Below are 655 nucleotides of genomic sequence, written 5' to 3' on the forward strand. Positions count from 1 at the left end.
AAGTGATTTATGTGCATTAATGTCAGTTGACTCCTAAGGTGGTGGTGGTGGTTTGTGTTTAACGTCCCATCGACAACGAGGTCGTTAGAGACGGAGCGCAAGCTCGGATTAGGGAAGGATTGGGAAGGAAATCGGCCGTGCCCTTTCAAAGGAACCATCTCGGCATTTGCCTGAAACGATTTAGGGAAATCACGGAGAACCTAAATCAGGATGGCTGGAGACGGGATTGAACCGTCGTCCTCCCGAATGCGAGTCCAGTGTGCTAACCACTGCACCACCTCGCTCGGACTCCTAAGGAAGCACTCTTAAATTTATAGATGATTACAGCTACATAGACATCTTCATCTACATGGATACTATGCAAATCACATTTAAGTGCCTGGCAGATGGTTCATCGAACCACTTCACAATTCTCTATTATTCCAATCTCGTATAGTGCACCGAACAAACGAACAACTGTATCTTTCTGGGCGAGCATGGATTTCCCATATTCTATTACTGTGATCTTTTCTGCCTATGTAGGTCGGCGTCAAAAAATATTTTCGCATTCAGAGGAGAAATTTGGTGACTGAAATTTTGTGAGAAGATTTCTCCGCAACGAAAAACGCCTTTGTTTTAATGATGTCCACCCCAAATCCTGCATCATTTCAGTGAC

The 655-nt window shown here is 44.4% G+C and overlaps 1 non-coding gene across 1 annotated transcript; it reads right to left on the minus strand.

The window, feature by feature from the left end:
- Nucleotides 1-211: 211 nt before the first annotated feature.
- Trnaa-cgc lies at nucleotides 212-284 on the minus strand. Its single transcript has one exon. It is a non-coding gene; the product is annotated as a tRNA-Ala (tRNA).
- Between the last annotated feature and the right edge of the window lie 371 nt (nucleotides 285-655).

The sequence above is a fragment of the Schistocerca americana genome, chromosome X (genome assembly GCF_021461395.2).
Source record: "Schistocerca americana isolate TAMUIC-IGC-003095 chromosome X, iqSchAmer2.1, whole genome shotgun sequence".
In the NCBI taxonomy this organism is placed as follows: Eukaryota; Metazoa; Arthropoda; class Insecta; order Orthoptera; family Acrididae; genus Schistocerca; species Schistocerca americana.